General features: G+C 37.1%; 1 protein-coding gene and 1 pseudogene across 1 annotated transcript in view; one reads left to right on the forward strand and one right to left on the reverse strand.

Moving 5' to 3' along the window:
• The window catches only part of TAF3 (TATA-box binding protein associated factor 3), a 237,466-nt gene that overhangs the window by 196,657 nt on the left and 18,508 nt on the right, over positions 1 to 22,301 (reverse strand). The gene's annotated exons all lie outside the window — the stretch shown is intronic.
• On the forward strand, positions 13,444 to 18,408 carry LOC122727932 (annotated as a pseudogene).

Here is a 22,301-nt window from a genome sequence, read left to right on the forward strand (position 1 = left end):
TCTCCAAAGAATAAAAATTATGGATAATAAATAGAAATATCTATGTCAGGCCTAAGTAGGTTGCATCATGTTACCAAAGATGACTTGCGAGCCACAGGAATAAAAAATATCATCCAGGAAATCTATAATCAAAAAAGACATAAGACCAATAACAGAATATAAAGAAAGAACAATAGCTAGATAACCAAGTGCTACATTGGTATCTATTAAAGACAAAGATGAAGGGGACAGCTAGGTGGCACAGTGAATAAAGCACCAGCCCTGGATTCAGGAGAACCTGAGTTCAATTCCGGCCTCAGACACTTGACACTTACTAGCTGTGTGACCCTGGGCAAGTTACTTAAACCTCACTGCCCAGCCGAAATGAAACGAAAAGAAAAGACAAGAAAAGACACAGATGAAGTTATCCAGTGCTTTGAATAGATTTTCTATGGGGAATTTATGGAGATATGAACATTAAAGTGCCAGGAGGAAAAGATGTGAACCAGAAGATCCCATGTGATGATATCACAGATCCATGAACACAAATGAAATATAAACCGACATCACTTTCCAGCTTCATCTAAAGCCAAGAGATATGCAATTAGTTAATAATATGAGCATTACCCTTTGAGGAAATACCTTCTATGTTATTAGAGAAGTCAAGCATTTCCTACCCCATAAAACTGAGATGATAATAAATGAAAAGTTGTTGTAAGGAATTCTGGGTCATGTAAGCATCATGATAGAGAACTAGACATTTTCTCTGATCCCACAACCTCTCAAACCTCTCCAAAATAGAAATTACGCACCAAAGATGAAGCAACTTCAGTTGTCTCCATTGTCTAGGATACCCAGAATCCAAAAGAAGGTTTTAAAAAAAAATACCCATAAAATGATGCTCATTGACAGTGAAGCTCACCCAGCACTCTACCTCCCACTCTACATGCTACACTAGCATACCTAAGAAACTATTACATGGTCAAGGCTTGCAACAAAACTCAGTTCTATCTATACCTTGGTCTTTTCCCTATCCCTCATTCCTAACACCTTTACAATGCCATGGAAAGGCATTGGCGCCCACCTCCAGCATGCTGAAATCTTCTTGGACAGTAACAGCCAGCATGGCAAGGAAGCAACCTTATAGGGACAAAAGCCTGCTGGAGGTCCAAAACCCTGTAGCATGAACTATCAGCACCAAGGCAGACAACCTCCAAAGCACCCAGGTGATAATCCTGCTGGTGCTGGGGCAGACAACCCTGTAGCACCAGTGTTGCAAAACTCTGAACTACAGGTATAGGTATGGACAACCCCACAGCACCAGCAGCACACCTCTATAAACTGCCCAGAAAAAGCAGGATAGGACACCATGGGAGAGGAGCGGAGGCAAGGAGTTGTATAGCACTCTACAGAGACTGAGGGAAGAGCACAACAACCACCCGGGTCAGTTCTAACCACCCAAAAGTCACCTGGGGCAGAGACCTAGGCTGGTGAACCATACATTTCCCAACTTAGAAAGGAATAAGAAAACTAAAAGATTTTGAACATATGCAGATAAATCAATAGGGAAAACATGAACAACAGAAAGAAAATAAGCTTCAGGTCAGGTTAAAACATCTATGAATAAATAATGCAAAACAAAGAAAAATGATCTAACAGTTTGATGAGGCAGAGGATCCTATGGAAAGTGAGGAGAACATGGAACCACAATACCTTCTCACCTTTCCCTTTCCTAACTTTCCAGTTTCCTTATGTTTGTTATCTTCCCCTATTAGAATTTATATAAGCTCCTTAAGGAGAGGGACTATCTTTTTTTCATATTTGTGCCATATAACTGCTAGCACTTATCACAGAGCCTGGCACCCTGTAGGGGCTTTAAGAATGTTTATTAATTATTGACTATTGAAAAACAATAAGTGATCAAGGGAAAGACTTTCAAATATAAAAGAAAAGAAACTCAAATAACACAAGACTATTCAGAACCCACTAGAAAAAAGAGGAGGGAATGGAATGTGTTTTGAAAAGCAATGGAATATTTGAAACATTTTTAGGGAAAAAATCACAATTGAAGAGATTATTTACTTTTTGAATACTTCAAACAACAGAAATACAGAAATGAATAAATGCAGGAGTCAAAGACAGCAATGGCAACAAAGTGACAGCAGAGAGACCAGAAAGAAACCTCTTTTTTTTTTTTTTTGGTGAGGCAATTGGGGTTAAGTGACTTGCCTAGGGTCACACAGCTAGCTAGTAAGTGTTAAGTGTCTGAGGCCGGATTTGAACTCAGGTAATCCTGAATTCAGGGCTGGTGCTTTATCCACTGCGCCATCTAGCTGCCCCAAGAAACCTCTTTCTAAAAAGTACACAAGCAGACAGAGACGAAGGTGGAAGTCTAATGGAGATAACCATGAGAGGCAGACCTGGGGCATTACGGATAGAGCCTAGCAACATGCTGCCTACAGGTGAACAAATGTTGTTTGTTTTTATGGGTTAACTTTACAACATTAGGGGATACATAAAAGTGGGGAGGGGAAGAGGGTGATAGGAATATATGATACACTGGGGTCAAATCTAGGAATAGCAATGACAGGAAGATGACCCTTATTTTCTCATAAATAAGAGTCTACAAGAGAGTGAGGAGAGGGAGGGAGTGGCTGGAAGATTAAGGAAAGGAAAGAGACTTTTGCTTTGGTGGTGAGAGGGGTTTCAACTGATGAATACTCCCATAAAAGAAGAGAGATGACCTAGGAAGGGAGATAGATAGGGACCTAGCTCTGGGTGTAGCCTAGGCAATTTAGTGCTTGAAGTCTATTGGTCTTGCCTGGGGGGAGGGGGAAGAGGTTAAGGGAGTTGGAACTCCAGGGGTAAATTGACAACTGGGGAGTGGGAGAGCACAGAGCCAGGAAAGAGATTTTATGGCAAATGAGTAAAAAAAAAAAAAAAAAGGTAAATATAATGAGTATTGTAGATCAGTGGTGGGCTATATAATGAGATATGTATTGAGGGAGGGCCCCTATGATGGGGCAGTGTCTTCCCTGACACCTGAAATAACTGGCTTTGTTCTCTGAGTGACCACAATGGAAAAGGAGAATCTACAAGGCAACAGCAGAAACAGCCTAGAGGAAAAAGCCTAGAATGGATACCTGGGAAGCATTATTACAAGAAAAATACAGAGGAGAGAGAAAAAGACCAGATAATTGTAGAGTGTGTAAGTCAAAGAATGAAGGTCTAGAGTAAACAGAGAGAATAGATAATGAAGAGAGTAGAAAAATTTCATTTTGAAAGAGTACAAAGAAACGAACATTTAAAAACTAATGAAATGGACTACATGAAGTCAAGGAAAGGAGAGGGGAAAACTATTGGAGAGGGGAAAAAGGAGAGGGAAGAATTATATAATCAGATAAAATCAGGAAGAAAAAGGAACAAATAAGCTAAATTTCAAAGGGAAATGGGTAACAAATGAGAAAAGGGGATGAGGTAAAGAGCCAATGGGAACAGGACCATCTTAAAAAAAAAAATTAAGGTAAAGTAACTTAAGGAACATAGTTCTGTGCTTATAGCAGAAAGTGAAAAATAACTTAAAAAATAATATTAGACACACATTAAGGAAAATATGAACCTAACTCTTATAACTCTAAATGTGAATGGATTTAAACAACTGAATAAAACAAAAAAGAGGGGCAAACTGCACAAAAAAACTACAATCTGCTGTTTACAAGAAACACATTTAGAGAAAAAAGACATACACAAAATAAAACTGAGGGGATGGGAAAAATTTTACTATGTAGTGAATCAAAAAAAGCAAGAATTGCAATTATGCTGAGAGAGCAAAAACATTCAAAAAAGAAAAATTAACACAGAAACTATATTATATTTAAAGAAACCACAGACAACAAACCAATTTCAGTAATAAATTAAAACTCTCAAAATACCTTAGCATTCAAATTCATTAAGGGAACACTTAGTTACACAACAGTGACAGGAAATGTTAATGTCACTCTCTCAGTTAGATAAGTCTAACAGAAAGATAAACAAAAGGGAAAATATAGAGCCGAACAAAATCCTGAAGAAACTAGAGCTAAAGGACTTAAAGTATCTTCTAAATGGGACATCAAAAGAATACATATGTAATATGTCATGTATACCTACTTTTACATATGTTATTGCAAGCAAATGTAATAAGGAAAAAATACATTCTCTATAGACTACAATAAAAATAGTCATTAATTCAGGCACCACAAACAAAAGATAAAGATACAGTTGGAGATAGATACAGATAAGATAGATAAGGAGACTTAACAATGAAATTCTAAATAATGAGAGGGCCAAAGAACAAATCACAGAAACAATTAATAATTATGTAAAAATATGATAATAATGACAATATACTAAAATTTATGGGACGAAGCTAGAGCTGTCCTCAAGGTGAAAACAAAATAACAAAATAGAAAAAGAGAGGATTAATGAACTGAATATGCATTTTTAAAGAATTGGAAAGCTAAAATATAAACATAAAAGAAGCACAAAAATAAGGGATATCAAAAATTAGAGGGGAAATAAATAGAAGCAAAAAGAACCATAAAAATGACAAATAAAATTTAAAACTGGTTCCTTGAAAAAACTAATAAAATTGATAAAATCTTAACTAATCTGATTAAAAAGAAGAGAGCAGAAAATCAAGTCAAAATAATAAATGATCGGGGCAGCTAGGTGGCACAGTGGATAGAGCACTGGCCCTGGATTCAGGAGGACCTGAGTTCAAATCCGACCTCAGGCACTTAGTACACTTACTAGCTGTGTGACTCTGGGTAAATCACTTAACCCCAACTGCCTCACAAAAAAAAAAAAAAAAAAACCAGCAACAACAAATGATCAAGGTGAAATCATAGCAAAACCCAAAGAAATAAAAAGAATAGTCAGAATATATTATTTGTAGTTATATGCTAACAAAACTAAGAACACAAAAGAAAGGAATACCTTCAAAAGAATATAAAATACCAAAATAATAAGACCAGTTAGAAATACTGAATAACCCAATCTCAGAAAAGCAAATAGATGTAGCTGTAAAGGAACTCCCCCCCCAAAAAATCTCTGTTTTTGTTTTGGGGAGAATTTTTTGGGGAGGCGGGGCAATGAGGGTTAAGTGACTTGCCCAGGGTCACACAGCTAGTAAGTGTCAGGTGTCTGAGGCCGGATTTGAACTCAGGTCCTCCTGAATCCAGGGCCATTACTTTATCCACTTCACCATCTAGCTGCGTCCAACATTCCTGGTTTTTTATGGACTTATTCACAAGAGAATTCTATCAACCTTTTAGAGAATAGCTAATACCCATACTTCGAAAATTATTCTCAAAAAATAAGAAATCCTTTTATGAGACCAGAATTCTTTTATAAGACAAATACAGACCTAATACCTAAACCAGATAAAAATAAAACACAGAAGAAAACTATAGGTTCTTATCATTAATGAACACTGGCTCAAAAATTTTAAACAAAATCCTATCAAACAGACTGCAGCAATTTATTCAAGAAATCACTCATTATGATTAAGTGAGATTTATACCAGGGATGCAAGGATGGGCCAACATTATGAAAACAATTAACATAATCATATTAAAAACCAAAATATCCAAAACTACGTGATCACTTCAATAAATGCAGAAAAGGGTTGTGTGACAAAGTACAACATTCTTTTATGCTAAAAACCCTATAAAATATAGGCCTGGGGGACCTTTTGTAATATCATAAAAAGCACCTATCTATAATTAAAAGTAATGGGGATGTACTAGAACCTTTTCCAGGAAATATGGGAGGGAAGTAAGGATGCCCATTCTCCTCCCCACAATTATTTTATATAGTTCTGGAGATGTTAACAATAACAATAAGACAAGAAAAAGAAATTAAAGGCATAAGTTCTATTTTTAAAGCAAGTTTTCTAGTTTTAAAAGAAGTCTATCTCAGCAATAGAATGATCCAAGACAATTCTAAAGAACTGATGGAGTCTAAATACAGATCGAAGCATAGTATTTTTATTTTTTTGTGTGTTTTTTTCTGTTTTCTATCACAACATGACTAATATGGAAATGTTTTGCATGATTGCATATATATATAAAACCTATATCAAATTGCTTACCCTCTCAGAAGGGAGGGAAGGGCAAGGAATTAAGAATTCAAAATTTTTAAAAACAAATTGTTAAAAATTGTTTTTACATGTAATTGGGAAAAATATTTTTTAAAAAGAAATAAAAAATAAAAGGAGTCTAAGTTATTTGGGGGAATTTTACTATCTCTTCTATGGTTGAAACTAACTATGCAAGAAACTTTGAATCAGAATGTGGGAGATGAAAACCAGCCACTTACTTCCCCCTCTTAGGTTACCAGCTCCTTATGTTGCTTTAGGCATGAGTTCTTTTGCCAAGAAAATAGTGGCTCCTAGTTCTCCTACTCATTATAGGCATAATGGAAGCAAACCATTTATCTAGACAGTGGTAGTGAGTTGTAGCAGGAACTAGTAGTGATAAAATAAAGGCGATAAGTGACCAGTACCCATCCTATACCTTTACTCTAAAACGCAAAACATGGACAGAAGGCTTCTCAAGTATGTGCTAGATATCAGTTGCTGAGATGGTAGTGTGAACTGTTTCTTCTGTCTGAAATCGCATTTTCCCAATTAGCTAATGTATGGAGATGACAAAGTCTGTGGCAAAAAAAATCCCAAAGGATTACTTAAAATATTGGTTTAAAATGGCATTGTACAGGGCAGCTAAGTGGTGCAGTGGATAGAGCACTGGCCCTGGATTCAGGAGGACCTGAGTTCAAATCCGGCTTCAGACCCTTGATACATACTAGCTGTGTGACCCTGGGCAAGTCACTTAACCCCAATTGCCTCACCAAAAAAAATAAATAAATAAAAATAAGATGGCATTTTATGGCATTTAAAATACATGGGCCAGGGGCAGCTAAGTGGTGCAGTGGATAAAGCACTGGCCCTGGATTCAGGAGGACCCAAGTTCAAAGCCGGTCTCAGACACTTAACACTTACTGGCTGTGTGACCCTGGGCAAGTCACTTAACCTCCATTGCCTCTCAAAAAAAACAAACAAACAAATAAAATAAGTGGACTACTGGCTATATCTTGGCGATTTCTGGCCAGGGCTGTTGAGTCAAGAGAGGAAAGGAATGAGAAATGTTTCTTCTCTCTTATATAATTAGTAGTAGCTTAAATGCATTTAGGATAAAGAAAGTATCTCCTCAATATGTGAAGATGTTCTTTATTCCAAACATCTTTTCCTTGAAAGTAAGCTGGTTTCAGAGATGTCACAAGCACCATTGGAAGCTGTGAACATCAACTTTTAACTCTGTCTGTACTGATGAAAGATCACTTCAGAGATTCCTAAATATCCTTGGAATGGACAAGTAGATTTAAATGTTAATAAAGCATGGGTCTTTAAGGGTGAAATGAAATAGATGAAATAAATGAAACAGATTAAAACACCATCCCAAACCACACAACTAGAAAACAATCCAATAGTTAATTTTGGATTGTCTGACTCCGCCTCAGTGCCCCTGTCAACAACACTAGTAGTGTAACATAAAGGTACTTAATAAGTGTTGACTAGAACTGAATCTTAGATACTCTAATATAACCAAAAATGGAGAAAAGTTAGCTGAAAGTAAGTCTATATCAAAAAGCTATATCCAAAAACAAAATGAATTTGACTGATTCTGTCATGCTAGAGATTCTAAAAAGCTGCATTAACATTATGCCATGAAGAATAAATAAGAATTAAAATACTAATACTAATTATAAAAAAGCAATTTGCTTTCCTGAAAAGTGCTTATCTAATCACTCCTTTATTTGAAGACCTGTGAAGTCAAATGTAACACTTTGAAATAGATATGGAAGTTTCATTAATCTACCTTTAACACTCTAGGGCCAATGAACACACAGAAAGGACAGAGTAGTTTTACGTTCTGTTACTCTTGAATTTAAGGAACAGTTTAGTGTGTGATGACTTAGAGTCGCTGTCAGTAATAAAGTAAAACATTAGGAACAACCCTAAGTTAATTTTATAGTCAGATCAAATCTATTTGTGACAATGCAACCTCTCAACCTCATTTTCCTTCCCTTCCCCTGAAATCAAAATGACAAATAATCATTTGTACAAAAGTTTGGGGGAAATCCCAAAAGAAGGATGTTTTAAAAAGTAATCACACATATAATGAGGACTGGGGTATACAATGTCATAGACAATCAGAACTTTATCCAATGTAATAACACCTTCATAACTTCTCTAATTTTCTCTTACCTCTCTTTTTAAAAACTCTTTAACAAAACATCAAATAAGATACTGAAGTAAACAACCATGATTAAAAGCTAGGAGAAACTAAGAGGCTTTGCTAGAATGACATTTATACCTGTGTGAAAGGAAAAACTCATTATTTCCCTCAAATAAAAATACAATTACCCTTTCATGAAATAACCTACAAATAAAATGAAGAATTCAAGTAACATAAAATTGAAATGCCTTTTTAAACTTAGAATAGGGCTGAGTAGAGTCCTGTGACATTCTACCAAATAATGCACTATCCAGTATCTACTTTAATACTCCAAGGACTCTCAGGCACCAACATTCCTACACCTTGAGAGTAGCCACTGCTATGAAGCTGGCACAATGCCAAATTCTCTAATTCCACAGAATCCACTTCTAGGCTATCTCATGAGGGACTAATGGTGCTAACCAGCTCTAATTTGCAAAATGGGACAGCCATGTGACAAATGATAGGTAAAACCCAGTTTCAAAAAAACAGAAAGTATGAAGCTGATCCCACAGATCCTGCAATTTAATTGAGTTATTTTTTGCTCATCCCTCTCCACCTACCCCCTTCACAATAATTTTTATCAGGTACCACTGTGACTATCAAGATAAGTCACATCAGAAACAAAAGTGAGCTCAAAAGACTATTTAGAGTAGAAAAAGTGGACAGATCTGATTCCACTCTGTCAAAGTATACTGAGAAGAAATTCCAGAACTTTAGTTACAGAAATTCAAAGACCAGGGTGTCCTTTTTGTAAATTAAGCGACTACAATATCCTTAAAGATAATTTTACTAATTAAAAAGTATCCTCTATCTTTTCTCTGAATTAATAATTATTTACGACACTTTTTTTAGTTTCTGAGATTAGGAACCATCTGAATACAGATGATAGTTGAAATCATGGGAATGGATGAGTCCACCCAGAGAAGAGGAATAGAGTAAGTGCAGAAGGCTACAGACAAAGAATAGAACTCATAAGGAAAAGGGGATAGGGGATCTACAAGTAAGAGAATGGGAAAGGAAAGTTAGGAAGTTGAACCCATATATAGCAAAAGAATGAACAATCAGGGAATTCTACATGCTTTTCCTAGGCCATTGTTCAGACAGAATAATTAGGAACATACAGGAAAACTAAGAAAGTATATTACGGGGGAAAGGGAGACAGGAAGCAGAGAATCAAGCAGTGAGTGAATCAATACAGTTAATGGGAAATATCATAGAGAAGTCATGAAGGACTGACACTCAGGTAAACCGTAAGTATTAATCCTCCTTTAATCATCTACCAAACTAAGCAGATAAAATTAACAAATTATATTTACTCAAATTTTAAGACTTTTCTAGAGGAAGAACTCCTTTTAAAAATGTTTAGACATAATCTGACCCAAATTAAGATTGTTCCTGAAAATAGTATGGCAGAAACTAGGTATGCACCAATATCTCACACCATATAATAAAATAAGGTCAAAATGGGTACGTGATTTACACATACAGGATGATATGATAAGCAAATTAAGAGAGCATGGAATGGCTTATATCTCAGATTTATGGGTAGAGAAAGAATTTAGGACCAAAGAAGATATAGACAGCAAAACAAAATATAAAAGAGATAATTTTGATTATATATAATTAAAAAGTTTTTGCACAAACAAAACTAATGTAACCAAGATAACTAGGGAAGCAGAAAAATGAGAAAGAATTTTTGAAACAAGTATCTCTGATAAAGGTCTCATTTCTCAATTATAGAGAGAACTGAGTCAAATTTATAAAACTACAAGTCATTCCCCAATTGGTCAAAGGATATGAACAGGCAGTTTTCAGACAAAGAAATCAAAGCTATCTATAATCATATGAACAAATGGTCTAGAACACTATTGATCAGAGAAATGCAAATTAAAACAACTCTGAGGTATCACCTCACACCTATCAAAGTAGCAAATATCACCAAAAAGGCAAAATATTTTATGTTGGAGGGGATGTGGGAGAGCTGGGATGCTAATCCACTGTTGGTAGAGTTGTGAAAAGATCCAATCATTCTGGAGAGCTATTTGGAACTATGTCCAAAGGGTTACAGAACTGTACATACACTTTGATCCATCAATATCACTGCTAGGTTTATATCCCAAAGACATCCCCAAAAAGAGAAAAAGACCTATTTGTACAAAAATATTTTTAGGAGCTCTTTTTATTGTGGCTAAGAATTGGAAAGTAAAGCAATGCCCAACAATTGGGGAATGGCTAAACAAGCTGTGGTATATGATGGTTATGGAATATTATTGTGTTATAAGAAATGACAAGCAGGATGATTTCACAAAGGCCTGGGAAGACTTGTATGAACTGATGTATAATGAAGTGAGCAGAACCAAGAGAACATTGTGCACAGAAACAGCAAAACTGTTTGATGAAGAACTGTGAATGAATTAATTATTCTCAACAATACAATGACCCAAGACAATCCCAAAGGACTAATGATAAAACATATACTCCTCCTCCAAAGAAAGAACTGATTTTGATTGAACAGACTGAAGCATGCTATTTTTTTTTACTTTCTTTCATTTTTTTTCTTTTATTCAAGTTTTTTTGTACAAAATGACTAATATGGTAATGTTTTACATAATTGCACATGTATAACCTATATCTGATTGCTTGCCACCTGAGAGAAGGGGGAGGGGAGGGAAAAAGGGAAGGAAGAAGGAATTCAATTTGGAACTCAAAACTATAAATTAAAATGTTTATTATTTAAAAAAAAAACATTGCTCCAGAAAATGTCACTTCATGATATTAACATATTCTTAACCAAATCCTGCCCCCAAACTGCATAATCCTAATAGAATTTAACATTATATTTAACATTATTCCTAGCTGTAATATATCATTTTATCTAACTAGATTTTTACAAAATTGAATGAATTAAATTGATAAAATGTGGTAAATCTATACAGAAGCACACCAATGCCCAATTTTTGCAGAAAACAAAACTGAAGCCTCCCTAAACAACACAGAATAAATTTGTGAGAAAAGTAATTTATAACCCTAAGGGACTATCTAAAGGTTGCTGATACAATTATCAGATTATTCAATATACATTTTTTAATGGAAAAGAAATAAGCATTTATTCAACACCTACTATGTGCCAGGCACCATGCTAAGCAATTTACAAATATTATCTCATTTGATCATCACAACAACCTTGTGAGTTAATTCCTATTATTATCCCCATTTTATAGATGAGGAAAGTGAGGATAAGGAGAGGTTAAGTGATAGTGTTTAAGACTAGGTTAAATCACAAAGCTATGCATACCAATATCAACAAAAAAATCTAAAACTATTTTAAACAAATTTATATAGACTACAAAGGGTCATAAAGATCTTTTGGGGGGGCGGGGCCATGGGGGTTAAGTGACTTGCCCAGGGTCACACAGCTAGTAAGTGTCAAGTATCTGAGGCCGAATTTGAACTCAGGTCCTCCTGAATCCTGGGCCAGTGCTTTATCCACTGCACCACCTAGCTGCCCCGCATAAAAATCTTTAATAAGTAATACTTTTATGGTCTAGATACAAAAGTTTCATTTATAATAAAATGACAAATGGGCCCAATGTATGTTCATCACATAATTTTTCTATGCTAAATAATTATTCCAGGAAGTAGAGATTTTAAAATATGAAAAATTATATAGTCTCCAAACTCAAGAAACTAACAATCTAACAAGGGAATAAGATGTGCACAAATAATTATAATAAATATTAAAATGTGATAAATACCTAGGAAAGATTAAACGGATCAGGATAAATAAAGGAGGGATTATTTCAGGGGAAAAGGGTAGGGGAAAAGAGAATCAAGGAAAGCTTAATGGAAGAGAGCATCTGAGCTAGGTCTTGAAGGAAGAGAGGATTTTCAATAGGTAAGATTATAGATGGAGTCTGCTCCAGCCATGGGGGGAAGAGACCCATGCAAATGAGGAAGGCTAGAGAAGTTAAACAAAGTTAGGTTTGGTAGTACAGTTTGTGTGGAAATTAGAGGACAAAAAAAAAGTGGTATGAAACCCTGGCAGGGAAGAAAAGGAAGGGAAGGGGAGGGAGGGGAGGGGAAAGAAGCAGACAAGCAGAATAGTTTTTAAACTAATGCATAAAATGTACGTGTTTTGTTTTTTAAAAAGGAAGGCATATAAAACAGAGATTCATGGTTTTGTGTAGAATCTTTTTAGTGTTTTTCTACATACATAGGAATTCTCTATTTTTTGGTTTTTAAATTCAGAATAAAAAAGAATCTACTCTTCAAACAAAATATTGTATGATATTGGTTAAACATAGAAAAAGATCCATGGAACAGATCCAATGACCAAAAAACAGGAATGATCAAATTCAATAGTGTTTGATAAAAGTAAGTATTTAATAAACCCAAGAATATAACATACTTAGGGAAGATACTAATTTGATTTTTTTTTTAATTTGGGAAAACTAGGAAGTAGTTTAAAAGAAAATAGGTTTAGACCAGCAACTTAGACCATTTACCACAATAAGTACCAAATGGATACATGACCAAAATATAAAAGGTCACACCATTTTTTAAAAGGGAGTGGGAGGGGCAGCTAGGTGGCACAGTGGATAAAGCACAGGCCCTGGATTCAGGAGGACCTGAGTTCAAATCTGGCCTCAGACACTTGACACTTACTAGCTGTGTGACTCTGGGCAAGTCATTGCCCCAACAACAACAACAAAAAAAAAACAACATAAAGTGAATGTTGCAAAAAAATTATAAATATTAAGCATAGCCCCAAAGAGATATGAGAAGACACCACCACCCCACTTCTTTTTTTTTTTTTTTTGGTGAGGCAATTGGGGTTAAGTGACTTGCCCAGAGACACACAGCTAGTAAGTGTCAAGTGTCTGAGGTCGGATTTGAACTCAGGTCCTCGTGAATCCAGGGCCAGTGCTCTATCTGCTGCGCCACCTAGCTGCCCCCACCCTACTTCTTTATAGAGGTAGAAGGTCTATTATATGGACAATCGTGTATCTCTTCAAATTCTTCCAATGCAGTGATGGAATTTGCTTTTTTCCTCTTCTTGCTCTTTTTTCTTTAAAAAAGTCTTCTGGACCTGGACCGTCGGCTGGTCTCCTCCTTGCCTGCTGCCCTGAGTCACTGCCCCGCCATGGCCGCCTACAAGCTGGTGCTGATTTAGCATGAAGAGAGCGCCTGGAAGCTGGAGAACCACTTCAGCGGCTGGTACGACGCAGACCTGAGCCTTGCCGGGCACGAAGTAGCCAAGTGTGGTAGCCAAGCACTGTGAGATGTTGGGTATGAAATTGATATCTGCTTCACCTCTGTCCACAAGAGAGCAATTTGTACCCTTTGGAGAGTACTGGATGCCACAGAACAGATGTGGTTGCCTGTAGTGAGGACTTGACGCCTCAATGAGCAGTACTATGGAGGTCTGCCAGGCCTCAACAACGACGCTGAGACAGCTGCTAAACACAGTGAGGCCCAGCTGAAGTGGCAGGGATCCTACAACATCCCACCACCTCCAATGGAGCCCAACCACCCCTTCTACAGCAAGATCAGCAAGGATCATCACTGCAGATCTTACTGACGATCAGCTGCCCTTCTGTGAGAGCCTGAAAGACACCACTGCCCCGGCTCTACTCTTCTGGAATGAGGAAATTGTCCCCCAGATCAAGGAAGGAAAATACGTTCTGATTGCAGCCCATGCCAACAATCTTCGAAGGACTGTCAAACATCTTGGGGGTCTCTCTGAAGAAGCAATCATGGAGCTCAATCTGTCCACTGACATTCCCATCGTGGATGAGTTGGACAAGAATCTGAAATCCCTCAAGCCCGTGCAGTTCCTCCTTGTGGCAGCCCAAGGCAAGATGTGAGAAAATATTGGGATTTGGCAGATACTCAAAGGATCACCTGGAGATTAATCTAAACTGATTGAAGTAAGTGAGAGTGATTGACTTTTATGGTTAGCCTACTTCGAGTTAATGAGATTGTAACCACACCTGGCTGGCCCTTAAGGAGGAATTGTTCTCAGAAGCTAAGGACTTTGAACTCAACTGGAGACCACCTTCAAGTCCAGTGAACAATGGATTTGGATGATGCCTCCCAAACAGCTTGAAGTAGTGTGTAAGTCCCGCCTCTGCTCCAGACCCATAAAAAGCTTCCACACTTAGTTTGAGAAGAGTTTGTGATTGAAGCAGGCTCATGGCAGAGGACTTGAGGAAGAACCCGACCAGGCTGGAACTCTAGGCTAGATAGGCCTTTTCTTAATTTTCTGAACTTCACGTGAATACCTGGTATGCTTTAATAAATGCTTAATGCCCAAAAACTGGTGCTAAAGCTTCTAATTTAAGGCGACCATACATTTAGATTTTAAATGTCACAAAGGCCAAGAAGTGAAAACAGGTTACCAGCACATGCCAGCAGTAAGCAGGTCCTTCCTTTCTCACTGTCTCCACATCTCTCCCCTTCCTGCTCCACACACTGACCATTGCCTTGGGGATCACAACACATAGCTGCAGGTGGGGGACTGATGGTTTCTTTTCTCATTTCTTCCTCCCTGTTTCAGACCAATTTCTTTTTCTCCTGTTGCCCCTGCCCTCAGCCACATTAGTTAAAATGCCTCCTGGGTGGTTTGGCCCAATAAGGACCTGGTTAGGGGTTAGGGATGGGGACATAGTAAGAAGTGACCAATGTGGGGAGTTGAAAGAAGCAATTGTTCCAGTTATTCCTATGAGCCAGTCCTGCCAGTAGGGCGGCCCTCTCAGGGGCTGTAGTAGGAAGCTGCCCATAACCCAGGTGGTCATTTAATGAATCATGAAAGTCTTGTTTGGATGTTTCCTCCCTAACCCAAGAAAAATGTTTCTGGGAGGTCGGGATCATGTCCCAATGTTCACTTTTGCATTTGCTTTCACAAAAGATCCTTCTAGATTGAAATTAACTTGTCCCACTTGGTAATTATCAGGGAAGGTAGAGAGTTCCTTGATTTCTAAGGGGTAGCTGAATACATCTCACTGTGTGTTTTATAGCCCCTGCTCTGTTCAGTGGCAGTGAAATGCCCCTAGTTTATGTCTCATCCCACTGCCTTATACCTCTTGTCCAGCCACCTGGGTCCTCATCAGTTTGAGCATAACTGCATTAACCCTGCCTCTCCCCCTTCTTTTTGTTGTTCATTATAATAAAGGAGTGATGTACAACAAAAAAGTCTTTATTATATGGGATGGCTCAAAAGGAGAAGAAAAAAGGATACTATGGAAAATTTAAGCAATGTTCAAACAAAAGTTAACTAAAATTTATTTTATTAGTAAAAAACCAAGAACCATTTCCCAAAAGACAAATGGTCTAAAGTTATGAACAAACAGTTCTCAAAAGAATAATTAAAAAATACCAACCAACATATGAAAGATTGATCTATATTAATTATAAGAACAAAAACCAAATTAAAACATCTAAAATCTCACCTCACACTCAGGAAATTGGCAACACACACACATGCACGCACACGTGCACGTACACACACACATATATGAAACATAAGAAGAGTGAGTGATGAAGAGGCTATGGAAAGATAAGTCCACCAATTCTGTTGGCGGAATTATGAATTGGTCCAACTAATCTGGAAAACAGAATTTAAAATTATGGTAACAAAGTGCCTAAAACATCCATATTTTTAGAACCAAAGATTCCACTGCTAGCATATTGTGTAAAGACATTAGAAACAGAAAGGTCTGTTATACCTCAAAATACTTATAGCAGCAATTATTTGTAGTAGCATAGAAGTGAAAATAAAGTGAATTTCCATCAATTAGAGAAAGACTAAACAAAGTGTGGTACATTAATTTAGTGGAACATTACTATACTATACAACACCATAAAGATGAGTAATTCAGAGAAATATGGTAAGACTCTTATAAATTTAAACTGAATGATGCTAGTGGAAACACAAAAACAGATAATGACTGCAACAATATAAACAGAAAATAATTAAATTGAACACGCTAAATTTCAAAGGATCTTTCTGACAAAAGTAATTTTAGGCAGGGTATAAATATTATTATCCCCATTTCTCAGATAAGGAAATTTCGAGGCTAAGACAGATTAAATGATTCACCAACAACTCAAGGAAACATTTATTAAGAACACCCTGTATGCAAGGCTTTGTGCTAGTCACTGGAGATAACAAAACAAAAAGTGAAGCCAACCCTGCACTCAAAGAGCTTCCATTTGTACAGGAACAGTAGATCATGCATACAAATAATTGTAATACATGGTACTTTGAAGAGGGAAAGATTTCAGAAATAAAGACCACTTCACAGATTTGTCTGTCATCCATCTGTGAATCACATAGATAATGAGTTAGTGGAGCTAGTGTTGAACACAGGGCTACTGAATGCATGTGCAGTGCTCCCAATTGGTGTGGTTCTAATGTGCACACTCAGTACTTCAGAAGTATGTGACAGTGCATCTGATCTGACTTTGATTTTCTTTCAGATGGCCGGACAGACCCAATTTTGGATGATGTTAGTGAAGCCTTCCAGCTTATGGGGGTCAATCTTCATGAATTAGAAGATTATATTCACAACACTGAGCCTGTCACTTTTCCACATCAAATTCCTTCATTTCCTGTCAACAAGAACAATGTACTTCAGTTTCCTCCACCTGGGAGTAAAGATGCAGAGGAAAGGAAAGAATATATTCCTGATTATATGACACCCATTGCCTCTTCTCAGAAAGGTATGCAAGTTGGAAATAGCCAATGTTGAAGGAACTGCGAAAGAGTAAGATGGTAACAGAAAGGGTCACAGAGGAATACAGCGCTGCCAGATATACTCCAGCAAACATATCTAAAATGGCACCAGAAAGAGCAAGGATCAAGAAAACCAAAGAGATACAGGAAGAAGCTCTTCCATCCTGAACAGGACTACACAGGGAGGTAGCTAGAAGTTCAAAAGTGTTCTTAAAGGGGGCAGTGAGGTGGCACAGTGGATAAAGCACCGGTCCTGGATTCAGGAGGACCTGAGTTCAAATCTGGCCTCAGACACTTGACACTTATTAGCTGGGTGACCCTGGGCAACTCACTTAACCCTCATTGCTCTGCAAATATGCAAAAGTGTACTTAGAGAAATTGAGATAGGGTACAGGGAATCCAATGAAAGCATTTATAAATGGTCTTATGTCTAAGGTCATTCCAAGCAGAGATATAGGAGGGCAACTTGTCAAAGAATTAGAGCCAGGTGTCTTCTCTAACATCTTTGGGACCAACCTTATACTTTATAATTTTGCAATATTCAGTTTCTATTGTCTCATGGTAAGCGTTCTTTTCACTTACATTTCTGCAGTCATTGGGTACAATCTTTTCTGAGCTCTGCTTACTTCACTTTGCATCAGTTCATGTAAGGTTTCCCAAGCAAAAGAAAACTTTAGTCACTTTGTTCTTTGTTTTTTAAAGTATAGTAATATTTCATTACATTCAAATATTACCATCTGTCTAGCCATTCCCCAGTTGATGCACATCAACTTCATTTCTAGTTCTTTGCTATCACAAACTGGGTTGCCACAAATTATTCTGGCAGAGATGAAGTCTTTGTTTTTTGTCATGCCTGCCTCCTTGGGGCCATATGTTTAACAATGGACTCTCTGGGTCAGAGGGTATCAACATTTTAGTCACTACGTTTGCATAATTACAAATTGTTAAGCAACCATCTTGGCAGGAAGTCCAAAGGGCTGTGATTAGTTTTCAGTTCTTCTGACAAGTGACTGTACATATCCTTTGACCACTTCTCTACTAAGGAATCTCCATATACTTACATAGCTACATGTTGTCTTCCCTAATAAAATGTAAACTCCTTGATGGTAGAGACTACTTCAATTTTGTCTCTATATCCTCAGTACCTAGCATAAGGTCTGGTACATAAAAGGCACAAAAGTTAAAAGCTCGGTTGTCGACTGACTGATTAAAAATAACTACAATAACAATCCTGGTTTTCCTATGTTTTCAACCTCCTTTATGTACTATTTCAAATTTCTTAGCATTCATGTTTTCTGATCATATGCAGCCAATTTAAGCAAAGTCGACAATGCAATGGATTTGCACACATTACATGTGTTTGACTCGTAAATCTGCCACTAAGTAAGTTACTGTTAAGGTTCATTTTTCTCATTTGTCAAATAGGAATAACAACAGGACTACCAGGTTTTCTGTGGGATTATTCAGTTAACAAACATCTATTAAGTTCTTACTATATGCCACGCATTGTACCAAGCACTAATAAAAGTAAAAACAGCCCTTGCCTTCAAGAAGCTTAGATTAAGATGAGGATAAACGATACCAAGAAATAGGTAGATAAACAAGATACATAAAAAATAGATAATATGGGGGCAGCTAGGTGGCACAGTGGATAAGGCATTGGCCCTGGATTCAGGAGGACCTGAGTTCAAATCCAGCCTCAGACACTTGACACTTACTAGCTGTGTGACCCTGGGCAAGCCACTTAACCCTCATTGCCCCACCAAAAAAAAAAAAAAAGGATTAAAGAATAGATAATATGATGCATTCTGTAATCAGAAAGCACTACATAGAGGCTAATATTAATATTATTATGTTACTTGCCACCCATAAGCTAAAAAGTTCAAAAAGCTTAGAAAAAAACAGAGCAAGAGAGTATTATACTTCACATGTAGAATTTATGAAGTTCTAATTCCACAAGGATGCTGATAAACCACATTTAATGGAAAAAAAATGAGAGATTCTAGAATTGCATGGGATGTGCAATGAGATTTTTGTAAAGTAGCATAATATAAGCTCCTTCAAATATGTTATTGTGGGGTCCCTTACCACCAAAAAAAAAAATCTACTTTGTCCATGCTAGTAATTATTGCCTTCTGTCATTTTATTGTAGGTTATATGGAAAAAAATGATACAATATTATGAAATCATGAAAGGTAAATAGACATGTCAAATAAATTCCAGAATGCCAGAATTAGGAGATGCCTCATGGAAGTTTAAAAAAGGGAAAGATAAAACAAAAGGACAACTATCTTTATATGGTACAGTATGAAACATGGGTTCAATTTCCAGTTCTGCCAATTTATTGGCTATGCAATTTTTAGCAAGTCATTTAGCATTTCTGACCCTGTTTTTACTCATCTATAAAATAAAGAGAACACACATTCCCCCAATAAATAGTGAAGGTTACAAAATGAGTTCTAAAGGAGTTTAGTTGAATTCATCAACAACAGATCCATAATGAATTATTTTGGAGAGATAACGATAATTGATTTAAAATAAAATAACTTCAAAGAGTTGTTTTTTGGTTTGGGGGTTTTTTTAAAGAGGGAAAGGAGACAGTTAGGTGGTGCAGTGGATAATAAAGCACCAGCCCTGGATTCAGGAGGACCTGAGTTCAAACCTGGCCTCAGACACTTGACACTTACTAGCTGTGTGACCCTGGGCAAGTCACTTAACCCTCAGTGCCCTGCCCAAAAAAAAAAAAAAAGAAGGAAAGGACCCCTATCTACAAAAATACACACACACACACACACACACACACACACACACAGCACTTTTAGGGTAGCAAAGAACTGAAAATAAAGTGGTTACCTATCAGTTGGGAAATGGAAAAACAAAATGTGATACATTAATATAATGGAATAACAAAAGATTCAGAGAAACCTGGGAAAATTAGCATGAATTGATACAGAAGGAATTGAGCTGAACCAAGAAAACCATGAGAACCATACAATGACCACAACATTATAAAGGAAAACAATTCTAAAGACTGAAAAAAACAATGGATGCAATCAAGACTCTAGAAAAATGATGATAAAACATGCCTCTCATCTCTTGATGAAGTGAGGGACTGTAGATGCAGAAAGAGACATACAATTTCCAACATGATCATTACAACACAAATTTGCTTTGCATGACTACATCTTTGTTACAAGGGAGGGCTTTTTATTGGGTGGGGAGTTGTAGAGTACTGATAATGATGCAGAAGGAATGAAACATTTCAAAATTACATAGAAGAGAGGTCGAACCAAGATAAAGGAATACTGGGTAGCAGGATAGTGAGCTACTCCCATGAAAAATTCTTCCAATCAGATCTAGAAAATGATCAGGGCACCTAGATGGCACAGTGGATAATGCACCAGCCCTGGATTCAGATCCAGCCTCAGACACTTGACACTAGCTGTGTGATCCTGGGCAAGTCACTTAAACCCCATTGGAAGGAAGGAAGGAAGGAAGGAAGGAAGGAAGGAAGGAAGGAAGGAAGGAAGGAAGGAAGGAAGGAAGGAAGGAAGGAAGGAAGGAAGGAAGGAAGGAAGGAAGGAAGGAAGGAAGGAAGGAAGGAAAGAAAGAAAGAAAGAAAGAAAGAAAGAAAGAAAGAAAGAAAGAAAGAAAGAAAGAAAGAAAGAAAGAAAGAAAGAAAATGCATAAGATCAAATCCCAAAAGAGAAATCCAGAAAAAGTCACAATGAATCATTTGTCCAGTACAGGTCATCATTAGGAGACAGAAGTCTGTAGATAATAGATATAGGATCTAGCTAGGAAAATGCCACTCTTGGAGAACTACAACACCCAGAGAGAGGCTGTGACCTAAGACAAGAGGACATCCCAGACCTAAACCAGGGTATCTTGTGAAGGGTGCAGGAACAGGTGCCTCCAGCAGATTTGGAACCCATTACCCAGTTCTGGGGTAGACTAGGAAAATGACCTGTCCCTTAGAGGTGGTGAGGCCCTAGAAAGTGTATTGAACAAGGAAGATATACAGAAGCAAGCAGCAGCAATGTATCTCAGACCCCAGTGGAGGAAAGGGGTTTCAATTCCAGCACCCATCCCAGTCTGAAGCCGGCAGAGGCATAACTAAGGCAGGAATACCAGGCCAAAGGGAAGACTACGATTCTATCACTCTGAACTAATAAAAATCCAGGTAAGGAACTTGGAAAACTCATGCCAGAGGGGCAACAATCAGACATTGACTTGGAATGAAATACTCTGAGACCAATGAAAGCTTATAGGTCTCTAGTCTGAGCTGTCCCTTAGATGCTAGAATAACACAATCCTCAGTACCCCAGAGAGGGAGCAACAGGACTAGCTTAGACCTTCCTTCCAAAAAGTGTGAAGAATCTGGCCCTAATATTAAGTCCCAAGTCAGGAAACAGGCTTAAACAATGAGCAAAAAAAAAAAATCTAACATGATAAAGAGCTACTATAATAACAGGGATGCCCAAGATTCAACTAGAATTCCTGGAAGAGATGAAGCAAAAATTTTTAAGTGTTTTTATAAATAAAAGGAGAATGCTTATGGGGAAAATGGAAAAAGAAATGAAAGCTATGGAAGAGAGAATTTGAAAGGAAATCAACAATGTGGCACAGGACGTATAAAATTTTGCCAAAGCAACAAACTCTCTGAAAATCAAAGTGGACCAAACAGAAGCCAATGATTCCATGAGGCAAGAAATACTGACTCAAAGTCAAAAATTAGAAAAAAGAAAAAAAGGAGGAAATGTAAAAATACCTCATAGGAAAAATTGACCTGGAAAACAGATGAAGGACAGATAAATTAAGAATCATTGGACTACCTGAAAGCCATCATCAAAAAAAGTCTAGACATTATATTTCTTTTTTTTAAAGTAATAAATATTTCTATTTATAGTTTTGAGTTCCAATTTTTATCCTTCTTCTCCCCCCCCCTCCCCGACCCCTCCCTAAGGCAGTAAGCAATCAGATATGGGTTGTACATGTGCAATTATGTAAAACATTATACCATATTAGTCATTTTGTACAAAAAAAAACCTTGAATAAAAGAAAAAAAATGAAAGAAAGTAAAAAAAAATAGCATGATTCAGTCTGTGTTCAATCAAAATAAGTTCTTTCTTTGGAGGTGGAGTGTATGTTTCATCATTAGTCCTTTGGGGTAGTCTTGGGTCACTGTATTGTTGAGAATAATTAAGTCATTCATAGTTCTTCATCAAACAATATTGCTATCTCGGTGCATGATGTTCTCTTGG

The sequence above is a fragment of the Dromiciops gliroides genome, chromosome 5 (assembly GCF_019393635.1).
Source record: "Dromiciops gliroides isolate mDroGli1 chromosome 5, mDroGli1.pri, whole genome shotgun sequence".
In the NCBI taxonomy this organism is placed as follows: domain Eukaryota; kingdom Metazoa; phylum Chordata; class Mammalia; order Microbiotheria; family Microbiotheriidae; genus Dromiciops; species Dromiciops gliroides.